The sequence below is a fragment of the Mus caroli genome, chromosome X, assembly GCF_900094665.2.
Source record: "Mus caroli chromosome X, CAROLI_EIJ_v1.1, whole genome shotgun sequence".
NCBI lineage: Eukaryota > Metazoa > Chordata > Mammalia > Rodentia > Muridae > Mus > Mus caroli.
Genome location: NC_034589.1, coordinates 56,502,432 through 56,527,663, shown reverse-complemented (window position 1 = coordinate 56,527,663; position 25,232 = coordinate 56,502,432). Strand labels below are relative to the sequence as shown.

Here is a 25,232-nt window from a genome sequence, read left to right as displayed (position 1 = left end):
AAGCAGTTTATTAAAATTATTGCTTTGGGAAGCACATATTGATCTATGCATTTTTATTCTTCTAATTATTATACACAAAGGGAGCAAAAATAAATGCCCCCCAAAAATAAAAGTATAATGAATCTATTAGCCATTTGGTAAATATTGGTAAAGCTTCATTTTGGTAAGCTTCCTAGAAATTGAAAAAAAATCAACTGCTCCAATACAACCTTTCGTAAATCATGGGGTCCCTTGTTTTCATGAAATTAGAGAATCTATTATGTATTTTAAATGTACTAATTTTTTAAATCATTGAAAAACATTTTCAGTTTAATAATTTTTTGGTTTTGTCTCCTATTTTTCATTAGTACATACACAATGTGTTTTATGGACACATAAATGTAATGTGTTTTGACCATATTTACCCATTGTCCTCTCACCCTGTCACTTCTGTTGATCCCCCTCCTCTTTTCTAGTAGTCTTCTTTATACAATCACATCTGAAAAGTCATTTTTTGAGGAGGATCTCACTACATAGCTGGCATTAGCCTGAAACTTAAAACACTCCTGCTTCCTCTTCCTCTTCCTGTAAAATACTCTTTTTCTAAGTACTGGAACTACAGGCACGCACCACCACTTCAGACTAAGAAATGGTTTTGCTAATAAGTCACTGTGTGGTTTTTGACTTGTGACTTAGATACTCATTCGATTCCTTTTTAATCATTTACATGAACAATGTTACCTGTGTTCTCATATCTGTAAATTTAAAATTAAGGGCTAGCGATGTAGCTCAGTGGCAAGGCACCTAGTATGTGCAAAGCTGTGGGTTTGGTCCCCAAAGGAATGAAGAAAATGAGGGCGGGGCATTAGAGATACTAGTCATCCTCAGAGCTATGAACGAATCAGAAGAAATTACACTCATGTTCACTTAAGAGAGACACTTATAGACAATTCCACTTTTCATTTCTACTCATTATTTACCAACACGTAATATTTTATTCTCTTCAGACCAAACATTCAGCACAAACAATTTAATAATAAAAATCTTAATATTTAGAGGCATAGACTCACAAGACAGTTTATTTCCATTCCCAAATATTTTCTGTACAGTTGTATGGTAGAGTGACCAATTAAAGGCATTTAAACATAAACTGTTACATTAGAATGAGTTATGTGGCAGAAATACAGTGAATTGGTTTTTTCAAGGAGGCAGAAAATTAAGTGAATTTTCTGTCTGTCAAATAACTTATTTGTTATTTTTTTCTTTTAAAACATCAAGTTAGAATTTTTGTTGAATTTTTTTAAAAGTGATTACCTTGCTTTCAAGTATAAATATCCACATATTCACAATATAGTAATGACAGCTTTGTGCATATTGAAATTCATGATAAACTTCAGATGCTAACTTGAAGACAACTGTGCAGTAATGTCTAACTTGTGCTGTTAAGTGACAAATTATTAGTATGGTATAAAGACAACTGGTAGATAATAGTCTCAGGAAAATCCAGATAGAAAGAAATGGGGCTATTTTTGTATGAAAAGTTACAATTTTTTATTACTATTTGCATGTCAGCATATAGCAGAAAGCACTATAATGTAATGTATTCTAACTTACGCATACAGCTTTTCAGATGGTTAAGCAGTGGCATCAATTGTGGTGATGCATAAATACTGTACTTACTCAGTGTGGTCACTAGGTGGCAAATGCACACCATGCATGAAGGCCTCTCTCCGTCTTGCACTGTAGCTATTTCAGTCTCAGGTCCCATAGGGGGAGAAAAATAGAAAAATAAATCATTTTGAGTGAGGTAACCCAGACCCAGAAAGACAAATATTGTACTCACTTATAAGTGAACATTGGCTATAAAGTAAAAGATAGACATACCATAATCCACAGACCCAAAGAGGCTAAGTAACAAGGAGGGCTCAAGGGGGGAACACATGAATCTCCCTGGGAAAGGGAGGTAGAAACCTGGGACATTGGAAACACCTAGGAATCTACAAGGGTGATTCAAAGATTCCTAGCAATCAGGATATGGAGCCTGAACCAGCCATCACCTGTAACCAGGCAAGTGGAGAGATTGGGACAACACAGCCACAAAAATTACAACCTACATTTTTTTTCTGTCTGCAAGATATGCTGAGGTAAAATTGGTGACATCGAAATTGTAGGAGTGGCCAACCAATGACTGGTATAAACTGAGACCCAGGCCACAAAACGGAACCCAGGCCACAAAAGGGAACCCATGCCTGGCATTGCTTATAGGGCCAGGTACCAGAGACTGGGTATCCTAGGATACCCTAGGGTACAGACCTAGGATAAAATCAAACATGACCACAAAATGTCAATTAAATGGTTCCTAATGGTACCCTGCTATACTTGTAAATAGGATCCTAGCATCATCATCATCATCAGAGAGGATGATGGAAACAGATGCAGAGACCCACAGCCAAACATTAGGTGCAGCTCAGGGAATCCTCTATAAAAGAGGGAGGAAGATTTATAGGAGTCAGAGGGGTCAAGAAGACCACAAGAAAACCCACAGAATTAACTAACCAGAGATCATAGAAGCTCACAGAGGCTAAAGTGACAACCAGGGAGCCTATATGGGTCTGACCTAGATCCTCCTAGGTCCTCTGAATATATGTTATGGTTGTATAAATTGGTGTTCTTTTGGGAGTCCTAACAGTAAGAACTGGGGCTAACTCTGACTCTTTCACCTGCTTTTAAAGGAGAAACCGTTTTTCTCCTACTGGATTGCCTTATCCAGTCTTGATATGAGGGAATGTCCCTAATCTTATTGCAAAATGATATGCCATGTTTGATTGATATCCTTGGGAGGCCTGCCCTTCTCTAAGAGAAATGGAGGAAGAGTGGATCTGGGGGAGAAGGGAGGTGAATGGGGGGGACTGTGAAAAGAGGGAGGAGGGGAAACTGTGATCAGGATGTAATATATGAGAGAAGAATTTTTAAAAAGAATACTCACAGATGGACATTAAATATTCACCAATGTAGTTCAATTGTAAAATAATAATAATAATAATAATAGTAATGATGATGATGATGGTGATAATAGTAATAATGACAGTAATACCAATAGCAGCAATACCAGGAAACATAAATCTGGAGCCTTTCTTTCTGCCAAGAATAAAAGCAAATTCTTACAATATCTGAGAATTTAAGAAATGACCTTGTTTGTGATCATACTCTATTTTTATTAATAGATTAGTCTTTATTGGTTCATCTACAAATATAAAATTTATCAATAATCCATTACAAAATAGTTGTAAAAATCTAATCCTATCTAACTAAACAGTTTATATCAAACACATACACACACACACACACACACAACATCAGTGCCATCTACCTGCACAATATTCCAAGCACAGGGCTAACCATCCCATTACACAAACTCTCCAAGAATCCTGAAAGTGCTATGGTTACGCCTATGTCGCAGGTAATAAGGCAGAAAAAAATGGCCTCACATCACTGAGCCAGTAAGTACTAGAACTTGGAGGAAAATGTAGAATTAATTTTGTATTAAATTTTAAAGGCTAGTATTTAAGTATTGGAGTACAATATTTCAATGGTGGGTAGATATGCTTATGTATGTATTTTTCTTTATTTGGCGATACACGTTTATTTATTTCTATGCTTCCATATGAATTATATCTATGACTCTGTAAATAGGTAAGTGTGTGTGCAATTCATCTGTCCAAAAGATGCTTAGAAATGTTTCTGGTAATTTCCACACCTACATTCATATGGTATAATCAGCTAAGTGGGATTGATACTTGTTGCTCTTAAAGAAAGAAGGAGGTAAAAACACAATGACACATTAAAACACATGAGTGTGTTTCCAAAGTTTGTATGTATATAGGTGATTCAAAGTCTGTTTTAACAATGTAACTCTACATGTGTCTGTGTATATGCAGTTCTGCTTCTATTTGTAGCATGAAGTCCTGCATGCATCCATACTCCCATTTGGTGATATATATTTTTATGTGAGCATTGATTTGTTTGACGTATGCATAAAATTTGTATACCATTAAAAGCTTAGGAGACCATGTGTAGAGCACTGTGATAGAGTATGAGTATGTGTATATGCAGCAACACGTGCAGATGTTAACAAGAAAGGAAGTATCTGTACATGTCTGCAGTTACAAATCTGCACATAGTTGTAAATATGTTTTGTGTATTTTCTTACTTTTAAATATATATGTATATATCTTCTGTGTTTAAGAATATATGGTATCACTGCATATCTGCACTTTTAATTTTGTCTATATAAATAAGTGCATTTGTAAAGTGCTGTGTGCACATGTTTATAAGATTCTCAGTGTATCTCCATCCAAGCTGGTACAAAAGCCTATAGAATTGCATCTGCATTCCTGATATCTATGTCTTCATGTATATAACCATATAATGTAGGCCTTGTTATCTGTGTGGACATGCTTTGCTGACTACCTATGTTCATATGTGTGAACCTCCCTGTGTCCTTTCATCTGTGTATACACTGGATATGTATGCATAAGTGTACTTTTACTTTCTTGCCAGTAATTCTCTTCACTTATATCTACTAACTTGTTACATGTATGCTCCAGTATTTATTTATTTATATATTTATGTACATATATGTCCATGTGAATATCTGAACACCTATGTAGACACATTGTCATGCAAATTATGCATTTATATAACAAAGACTGGATCCATGCATATATATGTCAATATTTATGTCTCTAGGTAAGCATCTAAGATGTGAAAACTTAGTATGTATGGGAATTATAGACACTTATAGAATGAATATCTTGTTCCACGGATTTATTTTGTATCTGCCCCTATGGTAAAAAAATGACCATCAATGTTTGCACTATACATATGACTACAAAAGTGAGTAAGTGTATATCTTTGAAGGCATGCTGTATACTTTCAATATGGTTGCACATTTTCTATGTCTATGAACACAAACTTAATAGATGCAGATGCTTCTGAGTGTATCTGTATATCTCTGTGCTTGTATAGGTTTATGTTTATGGATCACTATGGAGTTGTAAACTGGTTCACTGTACTCCCCACATTTAAGACTGCTTATACACTTCTGTTTCTGTACACACTTTTGTGCCATTTCTATATGTGGATATGGGTGTGTACAACTCTGGTTCTCTATACATGCCTGGGTTTCTATGAATCTGTTTCTGGACATCCATGTACTTTAGCATATTCTTATTAATCTGAATGAGTTGCTTTAAAAATATAAGTGTTAGTCTACATCCATTTTTGTAAGCAACCTTGTATCTGTGTCTGTATGTCTATTTACATAATTACATTTTCATAGATGTATGTATACATATCTATGTATCTTTGATTAATGTAACTGTTAATAAAGCTCTCATTAATAAATTACTATGCATATATAAATCTCTTCATTAATCTATTTTTGTCTTATTGATATATGCATACTCACATGTCATGACTTGTGTACATTTATATGTTTACATGTTTTTTGTTTTGGTTTTTTTGTTTTGGTTTTTCCAGACAGGGTTTCTCTGTGTAGCCCTGGCTGTCCTGGAACTCACTCTGTAGACCAGGCTGGCCTCGAACTCAGAAATCCGCCTGCCTCTGCCTCCCAAGTCCTGGGATCAAAGGTGTGCGCCACTGATGAACAGAACTTTTTGTATACGAGACATGAGCATGTTTATACATTTGATCACAAGTATGCCTCTGTGTTTGTGTGACTGGAAGCATATGAATACTAACATATAAAGAATTAGACATTTTTATAGTTTCAGTGTAGTATAAGTAGTTTTGTCTAGGGAATTGAATCTGAGTATGCCAAATGTGGGACAAGTTACTATATGATGTTAAATGGATGCTGTGGATTACATGTCTCTATGCACTGCTTTCTGTTTCTCTATCATTCTATGTGCCTAGTGCGTGAGTCTAAGACAACTGTAGAACTAGGCTGCACATAGCGAGGTTAATTTCTGGACTGATCAGTGTATCTCTATGTATGGTTAGGCAAGTCTGATAAGGTGATGTGAGTCTGGGTGTGGTAAAGGAAATAATTCTGTTGTAAAGGCAGTCCCTTTGTATTTTAGAGTTTGCAGTAACAAATACTCATGTTATGGGGTAGCTTCCTGATAGAAGGATGGTTCTAAATGTTCTAAATAATAATGATGTCATTTGAAAAGATAGTTAAGTTGTAGACTCTCTGAGGGAATTTGTTGTGCTAGTCTAATGAGGTATGTGTGTGAAGTGTGAAGTTACTTAAAGGGGGCAAGTGCAGCCAGCTGAGGTAACACAATAGATTGCAGGCTGGCTCTATGAATTGTGTATTATGAGTATTGTGCATTTGGTGTAAGATTAATGTATTTTGAATGCAGCCATAGCTTTCATGACTTTGCTCAAGTAATTGGCAGTGATGTTTACTGACTCTAGAACATGTCCTCATGTTGCAGGGCAGATCCAAATTTTGGAGTTTATACACTGACTCCAAAAATTTTGTTAGAAGAAAAAGCTAAGCGTTGTACTTTAACTATGTTTGCATTATGTAAAACTCTTCTATGTTTTAATAGAGATGAAGTACCTCAACTGTGGGTCCTCCTGCACATAGTATAACACTGCTAGTGGTTGTGGTCTATTCCAGTTCTGCATATCATAATGCAAGTCCACAATATATAGATTAATTATAGATATGGTATGAAGCTTGTTAAGATTCTAAAGAATTGGCTGAATAAGTATAAGTGTGGGGTGTGATAGGTCCTTGTTATGTAGTGTAAGTTCAGCTGAAATTAAGACACAATTTTTTGTGTCATTATGAAGTTGAATGTGTCTTGAATTGTGAGCCTTTTTGTTATGTATTAGCTGATTGAGTTTGTATGATTTGATGTCTGTCCATTGTAGTGAGTATGTCTTTCTACTTGTATATTAGGATCCTTTTTATGCATATCCTGTAGATTTCAGATCACATACTGATGTAGCATGATGTAAAGCTGTAAGGAAATTTTGCATTTTTGAGTATGAGTGTTGTGGAAGTCTGCATTTTCAGACAATTTGATATGGGCTGTGATTTGGTTCTGGGCGTTTCTGAGTGAGTCTAGATACAGAAGAAGCTCTGAAAATATGACAACTGTGTTACTGTGGGGTGTGTCCATGAACTTTGAAAGTATTTTGTACATTGTAAAATGCATCTTTTGTTTGGAAAGTTTGCCAGGGTAGTGCTGGGAGGAAGCATATATACTACAGAATCTGCCCAGATGAAGCAAGAGTGTTTGTAGGGTAAGACTGTGTGTAAAGGGTATGGCTGGTGAGTCGTTCGTAGAACATGCCATAGGTATTTATTCTATGGGCCAAGTCTGAGGCCTACAGCAGTTCTGTGTGGATAAACATACCTTCTCCTTATAAAGCATTTATATTACAGAGTAATTACATTTATTTTTAGGAAACTCTGTACATGTGAATTCAATTTTGTTTATCAGAATGTTTTTCTGTCATAGGCTATGTCTGGTTATCATATTTCTACATCTATGTATTATAGAGCTAGTCTATACATTGTGATATATGTCTGCTTTGTGTGCCAAGACAAATTGTAGATAGGCTATATGTTTGGGGCTAGTAGGGTAACTATATGTTATAGAGTATATTTGTTTGTTATACAGAGATTTTTTGTTGTATAACTTACCCGTGATTTATAGGTAATGTTTAAGTGTCAAGGGATAAGTTTAGATAGACATCGTAGGTTCACTGCAGATCTTATAAGGTGTTTTTATAGTACTCTGAATCATGATTGTCTTTTAAGGCAAATATACCTGAATATCAGGTGCATTCTAGTGCAAATCTCTACACTTGGAGGTAGGACTATTTTTAATTTATTTTTAAGTATTATTTTATACATACATACAGTGAAATACACTCATATATGACCCCGCTTCTTCTCTCCAACTCCCCCAGCATGCTCCTCTCATGCATCCTCTTTGAGATAACGTTGTGTTATGATGGCACTATATGCTGGTAGTCTCATGTAATGAAACTTGTGTGTGGACTATTAAGTTGGTTTTGTTACTGGATAGATAGGGCAGTAGTTCTGAAAGAGTTTACACATTACAGTATTCATATACTCAGGCAATACAAGATGTAGTATAGTGTTTCTTGGTGCTGTGGTGAGTGTGTCTATATATCTGGCACTCTAATGGTTGTGATACATAGGAAGTAGGTACCTGCTTTGTAACAAGTTTCTGCATACTAGTAGAGGGATGAAGCATCATACTTTGCAGAATGAATTTGAAATTTGGGTAAACTCTATGCATTGTGAGGCAAGACTGATTTTTTTGTTTTTGTTTTGTTCTGGGGGTTATTTGTTTTGTTTTTACTTCCTTTGATCCTGTTTAGAGTTTGCTATTGCTATGGCTTGGTTTGAGGTGCTGGTGAAGGAACTTAGAGCCTTTGTATACACAATGCCCATCTATCAAGTGGGTTTTGTGTAAAATATCTTAGAACTGCTGGCCAAAAGGTAGGTAGGGGAAGGCAAATCTGTATGTTTGAAGACAGGAATACAGGCTGTGTGTCTGCCTGTTATAGTGTATGTTTTCAGAAGAGTTTCTAAGATGCTATGCTATGCTATATGATTCTAAGGAATCTGTATTTTGAGACTGTATCATAAGACATACACAGAACATTTAGAAACTGTATACACCAGATTATGTGCAAATTGGAGTGGTGTGTCACATTTCTGCATGTTGTAGGGAGAGTTCTGTAGCATTGCAAGGTTCTCAATTATTTGAATATTGCCTATGAATGTATGTCTGGTGTTACAGAATAAGTGTTACTTATGAATTTGTATGTAAAAGAAGGAAAATCCACTTGTTATACTCTGTTCATAATGGGTTACATTTATGTTTTCTGAGTACAGGTGTTCAGTAAAACTTTGGGAAGCATATGATAAGAGCATGTAGGGGTTGACTTTTTATTTGGTGTTATAGACCCATGGCTTGCTGTTTATGAGTGTATTTTGCAGGGAAAGTCCATGTGATGTAGAGTGGATATATATTCTAAGAGTATCCATGTGTTATGACATATGGGTATATCTGTATGTTCTTAGGCCATGGTAAGTGGTTTCAAAGACATGTGTGTTGTCAAAGGCTATTGTGGAAGTTATACAGAAAGTCTGACATTGTCAGGCTTATCTTTGTCTTATATTTCAATGCCAGGTATCCAGAGTCTCTCTGTTTCTTGGGCCAAGTGTTGTCCTCATATAAAGTCTAAGTTGTGGAGCAAACCCCACATTGCAACATGTATCTTATAAATGCTTCCACATATTGATTCATTTCTGTATATCAAGCAGTGTTGTTGGATACATCAGAATGACACCATGTAAGCCTGGATATTATGAGGCAATTCTATGTTTCATGGATTATTTGTTATGTGGCTTGTGTATGTTGCTCACTATTTGTGTCTTAAAACATAGGCTGTGGTGAAGTTAAGAGCTTGTTTGGAGAGCATACCATCATGTTGCATCGATGTTTGAGTGCTCCTGCTTCAGTATTTCTTCAAACCATTTATTTACTTTAGTGGAAGGGGGCACAAACATGTCACAGTATATATGTGGAGATCAGAGGACAATTTATGGGAGTCCATTCTTTCCTTTCACTGTGTAGGTTCCAGAGACCAACTTCATGCTCTTGGTCTCTGCCTTAATGATTGGCCACTGATCTCTCTCACCCTCACCATCTGTGCTTGTTTTGTCTTTATGACTTAGAGTAACTACAGATTCTTGCCTAAAGTCTGGATGACATGAGAGTCTGCATAATTTGCAACACATCCAGTGGTGAAACATGTCTATGCAGTTTGAATATAGGATACTTTGCTATGCTTCAGTATTTATGTATTGGGGTAATCGCCTGGATGCTGTCTTGGTCCAAATATATTTTAGTGAATGTATATGTTTTGAAGAGATTCTATGTCTTTGAGGCATAGAAATGTGTGGTTGTTGTGTCTATATATTGTGAGACCATCATGAATCTTCCTGTGTGATTTTCTGTAATGCAGAGTACTGATGTCTAAATTCAAGTAAGATTCTTCTGTTTGGTTTCAACCCTTTATGCTTATTTTGATGTGAACTTTTTTTGTTAAAGTGTCAATTTTTTATTTGTTTGATAACTGTCTGCACTAGGAATAACATTTGTTAGATGAGAACATTTTCTATCTTAGGGAGGGGGTGATTTGTACTTTCTGTTGTAAGATTAGAATGAACAATGAATGTCTGGTTTATGGGGGCAGCCTGAGTTTTGCTGGCTTATATTCAGTGTGCAAGGTATCTTCTTAGTTGACAGGGGATAAGTCAGGGTGTCATGGAAAAATTTGATATCACGGGGTCACTTATCCATATCTCTCACAAACAGAATGGCAATATTGCACAGTGTATGTACATGAAGCTAGTTGACCGCCATTTTGGGATGTTGTTCAAGATTTCTAATCAAGGGGAATGCTTATGTAGTAAATATAAGACTTTTCTAGGGCTGAGGTTTGTAGTCAGTTTGCAGATTGTGAGTAGTGTTTAGGCTGTGAGCAATTACCTCATTCTGTAAGATAATTCTAGGCTGCTAGACATGGATGAACCCAGCTTTTGTAGAGAAAGGAGAGCAAGTCTAGTTGGTTGGAAGTGTTTGACTAATATCTGATAGTTCTGACTACACATGGCAAGCATGTTATAGAACAGCTCTGAATCTCCTATATTGGTCAGCATGTCTCATGGTGATACCTGGTCAGTTCACTACAGTGAGTGTTGAAGAGGTCATGTCTACACATCATAGCACTTTATGTGTATTTTTCCCAGTACTTTTTGTTGTTATTATTGTGGTTTATTGTTTAATTGGTTTGGTTTGATTTTTCAATCTCTCACACATTCCAGGTTGGTTTTGAACTTGCTATGTAGCCAGGGATGACTTCGAACTTCTAGTCTTCTTCTCTCCATCTCTGGAGTGCTGCGGTGACAGGTACGGCATACCCAATTTTATTCAGTGTTGTGGAGAAAGCCCAGGGCCTCCTGAATTCTACCTACTGAACTACATCCTCACTCACTGCCCAGCTATATCTTGGTACTTTTTATCCTGAGCCTATGTTTTAGGGCTAGTAGATGTTGTCTGGAGATTATTTACATTATGGGGCAAATCCAGGACACTTGAGGAAAACTCTAGTTTTCCTGAGGTGAGTTTCATTCTCATGGGATGTTTCTGTTTGCATAGAAGCATGTATTAAGTGTGTTATAGCAATTCAGTACTGTGAAGCACATCTGTAATTGTACATGCCTATGAATTATGCATACTTTCTATGTACCTGTAAGTGTTTGCATTGTGAGGAAAATATTTTCAGAGACCAGCCATTATTTTTAGGAATAATTAAAGGTTATGCCTGTACATTCCTATCAAGGTTTTCTGGAGTGAGCCTACTGACTAAGGATGACAGGGGGCCAAACTGGGTGTGACAGGTCAGTCTTTGTGTTTTACATGATTCTTGGTGCTAGGGGTTAAGATACTATGTCCTTTGTCCAGTTTCTGTGCGTTATGGGAATATTTTCTGGTTGAAGTAGAGTGTTCTGTGCCTTGTTGCTTTTTTTTCATATTCGTTAGTGTTTCTTCTGATGTGAACCAAGATTTTGTAGCAGTAAGAGAGCATTTTGTCGAGGCAGCCTTTGTGGTGATAGTAAACACCTTACGTGTGATACTTAGGGTGTAACTTTGTATAGTGTAAGTATTTGGTCATTCCAGGGTATGTTGTAATCTTTATTACACCTGAGCACTATAGAACATACCTGTGCATTGTGTCTTTTATAGAATATACTTCCATAACAAAAGTTACAGTAAAATGAAGTTATTCTGTGTTGCTAATCTGTATGCTGTAATGAGATTCTATTGATTACAGGGGACTGACTTCCTGGCAGCCAAGAGTCAATTTACATGATGTAAGCAATGTCTGGGTGAGCTGAAATAGTTCTCTGTATTGAATGGCTACATGAGCATTGTGAGATAGTTAATGTATGTTGTCCAATATGTTGGTGTTTATGATGCATTTTATTGTGGAGATAAGCCAGTATTTCACTAGAACAATGTAGTTGGATTCTAGGAAGAATCTGTGTGTTGTAGTGCAAGCCTTAATTCTGTGATTTATGAAGCTAAACTGTGCATTGTAGCAAGGCTTATGGTGTGTGGTGAGTTTTGTGTTTTGGAGAAATATATATGCTGTGGATTCCTTTGAGGAGTTTAAGCTGAGTTATTTGAGTTGAAGAGTTAATGTGGTATTCTGGGCTGCACATATGTACATCTATAGTATGGCATGTGTAAGAGCCTCACAAGATGAGTTTTTACATGGATGAACTTCTGTATTTTTGCACTGCTGTGTGTGTTCTACACTGTATGCCTAAGTGATATGTGGTAAGTATAAATCCTATGTAGACACTATGTGGTAGGTACATCTAGATGTTATAGGCTAAGTATAGTTAATACAGATGTAGTAGACAAAGTATAAGTTATGATAAGATTATGTGATTTATGGAGGAGTGTGTGTGTGTGTGTGTGTGTGTGTGTGTGTGTGTGTGTGAATGTGTGTGTGTAGGAGGCTGTTTCTGTTGTTTAGGTTAAATCTTACCATTATTGTCCAGTGTGTACATAATAACAGTAACAACGCCGACAATACAAATGATAGCAATTCTTTACCAGGTGCTGTTATAAAAGCTTTATAACCATTAGCTCATTTGTTCCTCTTAAGAGCTGTACTACAGGGGAGTGTGGGTGGGAGTGTATTGGGGACTTTTTGGATAGCATTGGAAATGTAAATGAGGAAAATACCTAATAAAAAAATTAATTCAAAAAAAAAGAGCTGCACGACACAGGAATCATTATTATCCTAAATTTATAGGTTAAAAAACAGAGAGGTCAAAATAATTTTCTTGTATCATAAAAATAATATTGATGTGTTAAGGATTCCACCCTTAGTAACTGGAGCTCTGAGTTTAAGCTTTGTACTAGAGAGTGGGTCTAAATTTTGGGCATCAAGTTTTGTGCTCTCCGTTTTGAGCTTATGTGAGCTGAGTCTTGTCTTCACTTTGCACCACATTGGGCACAGCAGGATGGGTTTTTTTTGTACTCTAAGCACATCTTTCTTTTGTGTTGAGTTTAGTTGTTTAAATCCAAACTTAAAGATTGTGACTTTGTGTAGCTGTTGTCATGTGATACAGTTATAGTGTATTTAAGAGCATCAGAGCTTAGGATAGCTATGTTTGATAGGACATTTGTAGGCCTTAAAAAGCTAACCTGGGGGCTAGAGAAAAGGTACAGTGATTAAGAGCAATTGCTGGTCTTGCAGAGGGCTCATATTTGATTCCTAGCACCTGAAGGGTAGCTAACAAATGTCTTTAACTTGGGATCTAGGGAATCTTAATTAAGCTCTCATCTGGCTTCTGTGGGTACCAGGTAAATACATGCTACACAGACATACACACAAGCAGGATACTCATACACACACAATTTTTTACATTTTTAAGTTAATCTATGTAGTATATAATATATGATCATGTATATGGGGATACATTAAAGTAAATTAGATTTATATGCAAGTAATGTGATGTGAAGCATATGGTTGTTTATGAATTGAGCATAAAATATGAGTGAGTAAATGTGGTTTTCTAAGGGGCTCTGCATTAAAATGTGACACTCGAAATTTAGGAGTGGGAATTTAGACAAACATTTGTGAACAGCAGGGAAATCCACACACTTTGGAAGAGGTATGTGTATATAATGTGATCTTTGTCATACAGTACATAACTATAAGTTCATGCTATGTATATGTTTGCTGTATTGAAGATCTCTGCTATATGGGGTAAAGTTGGGTGTTATGCATATAGTCTGTGTGTTTGTCAGGCCAATGTATACATAGGAAGTAATCATATGCATTGCTGGCTATGTTTCCTAATCCCACTGTAAATTTTTATGTTGTGAGTAGCATCTAGTTTAGTGTGCTGTCTGTGCCTTATAGGGTATAAGGTATTGTGCAGTATTGTCCATATGCAGTAGAGCATTTCTCAATGGTCCATGGCTAATCTCTGTACTGTGGGGGTGAATCGTTATTGTTAGATGATTGTAGATACTTATAATAAGCACTTTTGCTTCAGTAGCAATGGTGGGGTTGTAGGTGGTTGTAATGAAAAATAACAAATCTAACAGTTTCCAGGTAGCAGACATTGTACTATGCTAAACATAGCTAAACTTTTCTTATTTTATTCATGGTAATTCTTCAAAGTAACTACTACTGTCACCTTTGTTTTACAGATGAGAAAACTAAAGAACAAAGAAAAATACTTACCTGTGGCGATACAATTAGTAAAAGATGGGATCAGGAAGCAAGCCCAGGAAGCCTGGGTCCAGAGGCCTTGCTCTTAATGGAAACCAGGCTGTATCTCTGCTGTAGGCCAGAATTGTAGCTCAATGATATGATAAAGCATGTCTGCCCTCTATGATGCAAAGTAGAGTTAATATATACACTATATATCTGCACGATAGGAGGTGATTATTTGTATTATAAAGTGTAATAAGGTAACTCTGCACAACATAGAACAAATCTATGCATTCATGAGTATATCTGTAAATTTTAAGACACATGTGTTGTGACTGAGTATATTATAGGGTAAGTCTGTGACCTCAGCAGCTTGGGAGTGTCTTCTGTACCATAAGCTTAATCTGTGTCAAACAGTGCATGTCACTGTTTGGGACTATTTATGTGAGTTTTAAGGAAAGTATGTATACTAATAGGAGATTCTGTGCATTCTGATAGAAGTCTATACATGACCGGGCATATACCGTTTTATAAACAACAGTGAAACTGCCCGTGTGCTTTGTGATAAATATGAGAGTCACTTAAAAACTAGGTTCAGATGTGTTTGGGAGCATGTGCCTAGACTAAAGCCATGGCAAGAAGTGTTGCTTTTTAAAGATGATGATGTATAGGAAATGAATTGCTACTACAGAATTCTGAGCATTTGTGACAGTGGAATGCTGTGTTCTGAGATGTGCTCACATGAAGTTTACATCTGTATTGTGGGGTGAGTGTGAATATTGTAGATCACCTTTGTGATTGGGGTGGCAAGGGGAATTTGAATACTTTACTAAGTAATTCTGCAAATTTGGAAAGAGATTTGAATGATGTGGAGCAAATGACTGTCTATGTGGCAAATGTTTGTACTGTATGTTTGCACTGTATGTTCATCATGAGATGAACTCGTGTTGTAGGATACGTGTGTGTATTAAGTTAAAATCCTCTTTAACAAGGCATGATCTATGAGCTTAGGGTTATACTTCTATATTGCTATGTGGTACAGTAAGCAGAGCTCAGAGCCATTGGTAGTGTCTTCTGTACCATAAGCTTAATCTGTGTTGCATGGGCTAAAAGTGCACAGTGGGACTGTAGAGTGTAAAATAAGCCTCTGTCCTAATGAAATGATGTTTGTCAGATGGCAGAGATTGTGTTTTGGAGGAGTTTGCTTGTCATGGCAAGGGCTTTGAGCTAGGTTGTGTGTCTGTGTTCAGGGAGGAAGTCTGCATTTTATAGAGTGATGCTGTGCTGAGGATAGTCTCTTCTGTGATGAAGGTTTCCATGATATGAGTTGTGTGTGATGTGTGTTGTGGGTAAGGCTTCATGTTCTTGCAAAGGTTAGTGTGATGTGAGGGAAGTCTGTTTCACATGAACTTCATCTGTCAGGAGTTCAGTTGGTGAAGCAGACATAGGGAGTAGTACTTATCTTAATGGAACTGTTTTGCTGTGGAGAGAGGTTTGCTGTTAATAGTACTTACATGTTCTGAGGAGAAGTTATATGCTTTGGGAAGAATCTGTGTTGTATGAAATAAGTCTATATACTTTTGTGTGTTCTGGATAGAGTCTGTGTGATGTGGAGATGAGCTATAGTGTTGAGATTTTCTCTGTTACAGCCAATGTCTTCATGGTGAGGTAAGATGCACCATGTGTTGCTAATAAATGTCCTTTAGCTTAGTCTCTGTGTTGAAGAGAACTTGTGTGCAATCTAAAAGAGCCTAATGTCATGGATGGTGTCCATGTGATAAGGGGCTATTCTTTTGCTATGGTATATAGTAATGAGCCTCAGGAGAGTGCAACACTCTGCTGTAGGTCATCTGTGGGCTATGTGAGGTGTTTGCATTCTGTAGGGTTAAATGCCTGTGTCTGTAATTTGTTCAGCATTGGCTGTACAGTGCAGGCACCAGTCTGTGCCACATAATTTTTTGACATCTACAAATAACAATAAAGAATACTTTTTAATGGTTAATATGTAACACTTTTCTAAATGTGGTGTTATTATTCCTATTTTACGGCTGAGGAAGCTGAGACACAGGATGACTAAGGAATTTCATACAACTATCAAGAAAGAGATGGAGCTTTGAAACCAGGCCATTTGTTTCCTATAGCCACACTATAAGGATCCCTTTGGGCCCTAGAATATTTTCCATAATAACTGGAAAAACGTCATGATCACTGGTGAAACTATTGACTGTGGCTGTGCTAGGAGTGAAAACAAGGGAGAAATCTCGAAGTATTGTGAGGATTTAAAAAAAATGCTGTGCTTATCTGCAGTTAACAGTCGCAGTTTAAGAAGAGAAAAACTGACGTCTGTAGAATACCTCTTCCAGTCACTGCGGGGGTGTGGAGTGGGGAGGGGGGAAGATCCCTCCCCAAGGCCCCACAGCCGCATTCTGCCACTGCAGATGAGCCAATGCGCATGCTCTGGTGAGCTTCTGTTGCCAGGGAAACCAGACTCCAGTCATAAACAAATCACAGCCTAATATGGCAAGTCAGGAAATGACTGGAGCTGTGTCTATGAGCCAAAAGAGTCCCTTGCAATAACAGCAGGCAAAGAAAGCAGCCTGATACTTACCCTCTTTTTCTGTCCAAAATCAGAAAAGATCAGTGACTGTGGTTAGAAGTCAACAGGCAGGGGGTGGGAGGGTGGATGGAACTGGGATGGAGTAAGGGGTGAAACAGAGAACAGCAGGTGATTTTTAACTGTCAAATACTTCTGTTACTGTTTAACTTACCTCCTACTAAAAGCCTCTATGTTTTCTGTCTTGACCCTTCTGCTTGCAGTAAATAGAGATGGACCACAGCGATGTTTCCACGTCTTGAAGATATAATGACAGTGGTAGCATGTATTGAGACTTACCCTCCATCCTTTAGATCCCGAGATTGTATTACTTCCAGCAACATAATTGAAAACATTTCTGCATCTCATGCATTTCTTACATTTCCCTCTTATTTCCCTCTAGAGAATTCCAGGAACCAAATTCACACAGCTTTAACTCTCTGAGTACTTGAGGAACAGAAAAATTTTGCATTAACCCCTTCAGTACTTCCTTTTAAACACACAACTGGAATGTCAGAATCATCAAAAAAAAAAAAAAAAACCAAAAAAACAGTTAACACCTGGAACAGTGTTCTATGTCATTGGATTTCCCAACTTCTAATTTGTAAAAATAAATAGATAAATAAATAAATAAAGATTTATAACTCTCTTAAATATATACATATATGTATATATGAGTTCTATATATTTAAGTTCTATATAAGATATACACTTCCTTAAGAATGAATATATTATGTTCATATGTATATATCCTATTTGAAAATTACTGTTCTAAACTGTATACAGCTAGGATTCTTGAAAGGTAAAATATATAAACACAATGGTTTAGCAGGCTGCATGATGTGGCAAGAAGGTAAAAGTACTATTGTGGAATGTAACCATCTTGAATAGAAAGAAAATGGCCGACCTGTGGAAAGCTACGCCCTATCTAGTGGGAGAGCAGCTGTTGACATTTCACGGCAGTGGAAGAAGGTTGTATTATTCAATACGCAATGCTGAAACAATTGGTGACCTAGTTGGAAAAAACACAAAATTAGATCCTATTTTATACCATACATTTAAAATGAATTCTATATAAATTTCAGAGTTAATTGTAAAAAATAAATTGATTAAATTTCTAGAGAAAATACAGGTGAATATATATGTGGAGAAATACCCTAAAAAAGAAAACACAAAAATCAACTGACAGATGTAGATACTTTAAAATAAAAGGCAATAAAATGCTCCCAAAATCAGTATCATAGGTGACAAAACTAAATAATCAAATAATGACTTGAAAATGATGTCTTTATCACATATGATAAACAAATTAAGCAAGAAGGGAAGAAACTTGAAACTGATTCATACCAGTTAATCCATGAATTCCATGTCTGATTTTTTCCTAGAAGGAAAAGAACAGAAGGGCATACAAAGATTTATATGGAAACAGATTTCTTAAATCATTTATAATAGCAAAAAAAAAAAACACATTTATACCTTCATTATTTGGAGTTCAGTAATACTCCATGTGATAAAACTACACATTCCCTAAACACATTCCTGTGGGATATCTTAAAAGATGAGAAATTGTTTTCAATATATAATTAATGAACAAAGCAAAATAAAGGCTCATCTGATCTTTATTTTGTATTAACTATAAATTTCTCTGCATATCTTTGTGTATATGCAGAGAAAAGGGACTGATAGCAATTAGGCTAAGGTTATATATGGCATTGTACATAAGCTTTATAGTCACCTTTACATTTTCCCAAATGCTGTACAATACTGTGTTTTTGTAATAAAGGGAGAACCAACATTTTACAAAGATGTTTTAATAAACATATAAAAAGCTCTGAGAATGCAGGGAATTAAGTCTAGGAACAAAGACAATAAAAAGCAAAGATTAAACAGCAATGGAAGATTACACACGATTAACTCTCTATTCACCACAGCAGGATTCCAGCACTATTTGCATGTTAGAATGTATAGAATTTCTTATACAAGATGGAGTCCTGGAAATTTTTCTTCACTACACCAGAGAACGGTCACATGTCCCTGGATGCGTCAGTCACTCTTTGCCGCAGTGCTTTGCTGATGCCCCCCCCCCTCAACACGCTGTTCCCTTTCCTGCAAAACATACCCCCAGCAGACATGTTCAACTTGGGGAATGGCTTATTTTCAATGACTCTAATAAGCCTTTTCATGCTCATATTCCTCTATGATCTCAGTTTTGTCATCTAACTCAAAAGCCAATCTAGCTATCCTATTATCATTATTATTATTATTATTATTCCTTTCAGGTCAGTTGTCAAAACCAATGTGAACTCCAAAGACATTTAAAATTATATGACTTCATTTCTTTTTCTGTTTTCTTACAGCAAGCAGCATAAAGAGCACACACAATTTCAGGGATATTGAGAAGCAAACAGAAATGCTGTATCCATAGGAATCTCTGCTACATTCTCACATTCCTTTTCAAAAAAGAAAAAGAAAAGAAAAGAAAAGAAAATCACCGAGAATATTCTATCGATTGTACAACATGACATGCAAAAAGCAAATGGATTTTACAAGTGAAGGCACAGTCACAATATTTGTTACTGCTTTTTCATGATTTTTCACCCTACAACCAAATTTTAATCTTCCCAATTCAATACACGTTCATCTCTCCTACAAAGCAACCAGTCTTAATATTATTACAGTCTGCCCTCTTCACTTCCTTTCCTACGCAGACATGTCACGGCACCATCTTCTTAATTAAAAGCAAGTGGAATACAGTAGCCTATCATCCACTGCAAAATATTTTCCGTATGTTCACCACATACCAAGAAAACAAACCAGATCCGAGAACTCCTTGAATACTGAGTCATAACTATCATTTCATTATGTCTAATTCAGACATCATAAAGCTGAAATATCATTTTAATATCTTCAATAAATCTTCTATTGATAGATACCTTATCAGATTTGCAATTTATGCGTAGTCTGTATTTCCTTCTACCAAGTCATTCACCATTTAGAAAGCAAGCCTTAAACTAGGAACGTGACCACAGAATTAGAATCTATTCCATTTTCTTGGTGCTATACATTAGACAAATTCCTACACAGTTCTATGCTCTTCTATTCCATCAAAATGCATCACTTGCTTTAAAAAAAAAAAAAAAAAAAACAGCCTTAGCAACTATTTTAGGAGAGCTTTCTCGGCTACTTACCAGTTGCGTGCTCTCTGTCTCTCCATCAGCTCTGAAGCTGTCGCACTGAAGGAGTGGGAGGGAAAAGCAGCAGCGCAACAGCCTCTTGAAAATAAACTGCGCTGTGAAGAAGGGATTCGCCCAAAGGCAAGAAATGTAACGCTTCAAGATTCTCTTCCCAAATCCTCCCAGACATTAGATCATACTAAACACTGCACGCTAAAATTCATATGCTCATCAAAGGACAGAATTTAATGGCTCAACTTCTGGTACAGAACATACTTAAATTACCTTAATTTCCAGTGGAACCCCCACAACATCATGGGCTTTTGGCTCTCCCGTCTCCTAGCAACATTCTCGCATTAATACACTTTTCCCGCAGTAGTCCTATTAGACATTAGAGAACACTGACAAGGTCTAGTTTCTGCTGAGGATCACTATTATTCTGCTGCCTAATATACATTCTCCTCTGGTAAGTAACATGGAAAGTGAGTGAAGAATTCAGTAAGAAGCCATTTACAGAAAAAAATATGGTACAAATTGCATTCCACAGTAAAAACAGATTGACTCACCCTGGCTCAAGACAGTTTGGGAACAACAACTTGAAAAATAAATACAATATAGTTCACTTTCCTTCCAAAACTTTCCAATCTAATAATCCGCATAGGTTATAAAATACTAGAATTAACTTTAAGTAACATTCATAAGTAAATTTGTCTTAAGATTGAAGCCCAAATAATGAGTTACCAATAGGTAGAGGAAATAAGGAAAGAAGTTAAATAATATATTTAGCTTTTTAACATGAAGATATAAATGTGCACATCTCAGTAACATGCCCTTACCTTTACAATTAGCTTTAGTTTTTCACTTTTATTTTTAAAAAATCTGTACATTTAAGAATAACTATTTAAAATATTACACAAAGGGCTTCTTTATTTTGCCAGGTAGGAAATTCCTGACAATTTATTTTAATATTTTTTTACTACTTTTCAGATATTGGTTTCTAAGTAGTATTTATCACCAATACAAACCAGTTTACTGAAGAAACAGCTGATTCTACATTTGGTTCAAGAAAAGTACAAGGTTTGCTTATATGCAAAAACAGAAAACCATTCAGACTATGGTGGTCACACAGCAATAAGGTACAAGACAAAGGGTTAAGGCACTTTACTGGTCAAATTCAGTTCCAGTGTAGCAAGAAGTATGACAAAGTCTCATTATGTAACCCAGACTGGGATGAACCCTACCTTCCTCCTGAGTGCTAGAATGACAGCTACTATACTGGGCAGTTTATTTCAGTTCATCATAAAGCAAAATCATGATGGTAGTAAATCACAAAACATTGAAGAAGGGAAGTCCTGCATTTACAGTGATTTGCAAAGCCTGCAGAAGGACAGGTAAATCATTTCTTTATAGGAGAAGAATAAGGAATGATACAATTAGTAAATAACCCCGCACCCCCAGAAAACACCAGTATAATCACTAGCTTAGACAAGCAGTGTCAGCACATAACAGTGCTGGGGGAAATGTTGAGAAAACTTACTGAACTGCAAAGTACCACAGATGATCTCATTAAATACAAAACAGGGAAGTATTATCAATGGAGAGATGTGACATACAACTTAGTTAGTCAAACTTCGTACTGATAATCATGTAAGTTGGAGTATGCCTCCCAATGGGGGTGTGCCCCGAGATGTGTCCTTGACAACACTATAATCTAGATGTACTTGAAAATAAAGGTGCAATCAGAAAAATGCACATTGTGGAACATTCTAGAATACAACTAATGTGAAACTTTCAAAATATTGTTGTTAGATGTTAAACAGGGTGAGTAGAAAAGCTAGATTAAAATTTAAAAAGACATGATAATTGAAAATTAAGCATGAGTTTAACCAGAAAATCAAACAGCTCTGATATTCTGTAGATAGTGGGAAGACACAGTCTACAGCTAATTTTGGATTTATGTAAAAAGTCATTGATAGGATAATACATGATGTAAGACTTGATCTTATAAGACACATAATGAAGTACTGGGATATAAGAAACTAATAGTTACAGATTGCTCCATGGTGTTTCAGAAAATACAGTAAACAGATATTAAATCTGTCAGGTGTTACTCTCTCAACCTTTCTGTGACCTTGAAATATTTTAAAAGAAAAAGGGGATGAATCTTAAACACAGAAGAAAAATATTCTTAAAATAACTGTGAAATAATTATGACGTTAGACTTTATACACTTAGTGGAATTAATGAGTTAGTAATCCATAAGAGAAAGCATTTCATACTGACCATCAGATGATGAATATTTATAATGCACCATCAAGTAATAAAATCCTGTTTCAATGACTGAAAGATTTGCAAGAAATGCTAAGTTTGACAAATGACCTATTAAATATTACCACAATTCTTTTGTTTAGTGTGGAAACAAGCAATTTATTTCTTTTGGTATTTGAGTAACATATTAATCAGGCAAATGAATTTCTTTCATATGGCATTTCCATAATATATATATATATATATATATACAGTAAATTAGTTCTATCACTTCTCACCTACCCTCAAAATTCCCATCTCCCTTTCCCTGCTTCAAGTGGCCCCTTTCTTAATCTATTAGGTCCTCTTCTAATTTCAAGAGAGAAAATATGACATAGCCTTTCTATCTAGCATACTGTGGCAACACAGTACCCACCAAGTCCTTTTATTCCCTTGAAAAAGATAGTATTTCATTCTTCTTTATGGCTGACTAGTACTGCATTATATATATTTTCCATATATCCCTCATTCATCTTTCTCCTAAATGGCATGTAGGTTTATTCCATGTGCCAATTATTGAGAATAGTATCACAAACAAAAAAAGCTATGCTGACATGTCTCTTGTGTTTTGATGGTAGAGAATGCTTCTATAGAACAGACCACTTGTAAGTTACACAGCTCTTTTTAAAGCTGTTTTCTGTTTGATCTTGGTCTTTGAACATCAACGCAAAGTCTGTTTATCTCAAAGGAAAATTATTAAATTCAGAAAATAGAGCTTTGCTAAAGATACATTTATTCAGCTTCATGAAGAGAAAACACGATAATCCCAGAACTGAAGAGGCAGAACCTGGGATCTCAGTATAATTCCAAGTCAATTTGGTCTACATCATGAGTTCCAGGTCAGCCTGAACTATATAACCACCAAGTCTGTATCACCAAAAAAATAAAAGAGAAAATAAATTATATGTAATATAACATTTCTCTTTTTTATTAGATATTTTCTTTATTCACATTTCAAAGGTTATTCCCTTTCCTAGTTTCCCCTCCAAAAACCCCTTGTCTCCTCCCCCATCCCCCTGCTCCACCAACTCCTGCTTCCTGGCCCTGGAAGTCCCCTATACTGGAGCATAGAGCCTTCACAGGACCAAGGGCCTCTCCTCCCATTGATGACCGACTAGGGCATCCTTTGCTACATATGCAGCTAGAGACATGAGTCCTACCATGTGTTTTCTTTGATTGGTGGTTTAGTCCTAGGGAGCTCTGGAGATAATGGTTAGTTCATATTGTTGTTCCTCCTATGGGGCTTCAGACCCCTTCAGCACCCTGGGTATTTCTCTGGCTCCTTTATTTGGGACCCTGTGCTCCAAGCAATGGATGATTGTGAGCACCCACTTCTGTTCTTGCCAGGCTCTGGCAGAGCCTCCCAGGAGACAGCTATAGCAGGTTCCTGTTGTCAGGCTCTTGTTGGCATTTGCAATAGTGTCTGGGTTTGATGGTTGTTTATGGGATGGATCCCCAGGTGAGGCAGTCTCTGGATGGTCATCCCTTCAGTCTCTGCTCTGAACTTTGTCTCTGTAACTCCTTCCATGAGTATTTTGTTTTCCCCTTCTAAGAAGGACCAAATTATCCACACTTTGGTCTTCCTTCTTCTTGAGCTTCATGTGTTTTGCAATAACGTTTCATTTGTTCTAGTCTGGCTTCCTTCGTTGACCCTGGATTTCTGACTGTCTAATGAAATTTCAGGCATTTCTTCAAGTTCTCAAGCCAGAAAATAGCTTTCCAATGTGTATTAAACAAGAGCAGAGAACAAACAAACTACAATAAATTATGAATCATTATTAATAATGAAAAACATTTCATGTGAGCCAGTGACACATTTCAGCAGCTAACAGCACTAACAATCATAGTTTGTTTCCCGAAGCCCACAGTATATTGAGAGATTCAATTCCCAAAAGTTGTCCTCTGGCCTTCACAAGCAAGCTTTGACACCGATGGGTAAACATACACACATGTATATGCACTTGCACACATATCAAATAAAAACAAAATTTCAATTGAAAAATATTTTAAAAGTCCAATAACGTAAAAGATTTAATGTGAATAGCCAACAAGATTTCACTGAAAGGACCCTGATATAGCTGACTCGTGTGAGGCTATGCCAGTGCCTGGAAAGTACAGAAGTGGGTCCTCACAGTCATCTATTGGATGGAACACAGGGCCCCCAATGGAGGAGCTAGAGAAAGTACCCAAGGAGCTGAAGGGGTCTGCAACCCGATAGGTGGAACAATATGAACTAACCAGTACCCCCAGAGCTCTTGACTCTAGCTGCATATGTAGCAGAAGATGGCCTAGTCGGCCATCATTGGGAAGAGAGGCCCCTTGATCTTGCAAACTTTATATGCCACATTGTAATTTTCTAAGTATGACACAATTATTCTACTTAAAACTGGAATATATAACATTAATTTTACTTACATTTCACATTTATGCATATGCTTCTTGATAAGACCAAGTTATGTTTTCACCTCTCTAAATCTTTTTTTTTTCATTTTTAAGATTTATTTATTATGTATACAGTGTTCTGCCTGCATGTGTACCTGCATGCCAGAAGAGGGCACCAGATCTCATTAACGGTGGTATAAGCCATTATGTGGTTCTCTCGGATCTAATCCTCCGGAGCTATGGAAGAGCAGCCCAGCAGAAGTGCTCTTAACCTTCAAGGCATCTCTCAGACCTATCTTAAGCATGTCTCCACCTTCCACTGTCCACCAGCATAGCATTTTAGCTAGGATCTTCACCACTAACTATCCCTAAAGGTTCTTGGAACATTACAGGAAGTTAAGAGATAAGATGGATACCCACACTCATTGCCAGGAGCAGTATGTTACATGAGTCTGGCAGTCATCAACATA

General features: G+C 36.6%; 1 protein-coding gene across 7 annotated transcripts in view; it reads right to left on the bottom strand.

Annotated features, from left to right (window-relative positions):
• Positions 1-20,383, bottom strand: part of LOC110286137 (melanoma-associated antigen 1-like) — a 160,448-nt gene extending 140,065 nt beyond the window's left edge. Inside the window, exons 1-8 of one of the 7 annotated variants that reach the window (XM_029473337.1) lie at positions 20,359-20,383; positions 20,089-20,189; positions 18,248-18,281; positions 17,808-17,912; positions 17,076-17,158; positions 14,338-14,485; positions 2,966-3,117; positions 1,660-1,735 (exon numbers count right to left, since the gene is read on the bottom strand). The gene's annotated coding sequence lies outside the window, so the exon portion shown is untranslated. Of the gene's footprint in view, positions 1-1,659; positions 1,736-2,965; positions 3,118-14,337; positions 14,486-17,075; positions 17,159-17,807; positions 17,913-18,247; positions 18,282-20,088; positions 20,190-20,358 lie in introns of those variants that run through there. The other 6 variants (XM_029473338.1, XM_029473339.1, XM_029473340.1 and 3 more) reach the window with 6 other exon arrangements.
• Between the last annotated feature and the right edge of the window lie 4,849 nt (positions 20,384-25,232).